We start from the raw sequence: 1,125 nt of genomic DNA, 5'->3' as shown, positions 1-1,125 counted from the left end.
TGGTTGTTGCTCATTATGCTTTATTTGTGATGATGATGATGATGGTAGTGACAAAGACTGTTGATCAATTTGTATTAGAAGATTACTAGAAACTTCCCTCATTCCTAATATGCCATGGCATGTTGCTGTTAGCAGGTAAGAAAAGGCTGGTCGATCTCTATCCAGTAAAAAATTGTTGGGGTTTAGATTATTTTAGCAGTAGTTACTAGAGAAGATTCTGGGGGAAAACATTGTATTCTAGTTTGAATTGAGGCCCAGTGTGTATGAGCTCTGAGAAATTTGCCCTGATGGCCACTGGGGCATAGGTCATGTTTGTCTGGGTTGGCCCAAAAAGGATGTGTTAGAATGATGGCTAGAGAAGAAGGTGAAAACACCCAAGCTCTTCTCTGCCTTTAGGTTACTGGGAAGAATGAGAGTTTTCTGCTCAGCAGTATGACGAAGGAGAGGGAAAATCATCTAGAGGATTTTTGAAGAGACTGAGCTGGAGCTCAGACTTCACAATAAGTCGGCTTGTGACAGCTTGATCAGTCCTGTCACCATCCCTGAGCCTCAGTATCTTCATCTTCCTAGAGTGATTCCCACATCCCTATTTAAACACAATAACATATAAAGATATGCTTGTAGCCTGAATACTCTAAATAAATACAAAGTGGGTCTAACATTTGTCCTAGTGTTACTATATAATGAGAGAGGTAAACTGGGAGTCAAGAAAAGAAGAAAAGATGCCAAGAACATGGAAGAATCAGAAAAAACATGAGTGATGCAGGAAAGACTATGCCTTAGAGAAGTAAAATATATACATACATACACACAGATACATAGACGCAGAGGGTGCCAAAAAGTGTGTATACATTTTAAGAAAGAAAAAAATGATTAAAATTGTCATATTTGACTTACACTTGACTTTTGCAATTACAAGAGGTGCTCAATGTGACTTGTATTCATTTTTTTGTTATCAGTATGTATTGAGTATTACAATTTTAATACAGTTTTTTCCTTTTTAAAAATATGTAGAACGTTGGGGAAGATGGCCGACTGGTAGCAACCCTGGTCAGAGGCTCCTGAACAAAGGAAGAAAAACTGGTTGGAATCAGAATCTATGAAGTCAAAGACGGGGAGCTGAGC

Source organism: Otolemur garnettii, unplaced genomic scaffold, assembly GCF_000181295.1.
Source record: "Otolemur garnettii isolate 467f Iridium unplaced genomic scaffold, OtoGar3 scaffold00072, whole genome shotgun sequence".
Lineage (NCBI taxonomy): Eukaryota > Metazoa > Chordata > Mammalia > Primates > Galagidae > Otolemur > Otolemur garnettii.
Note: the sequence above shows the minus strand (reverse complement) of the source record.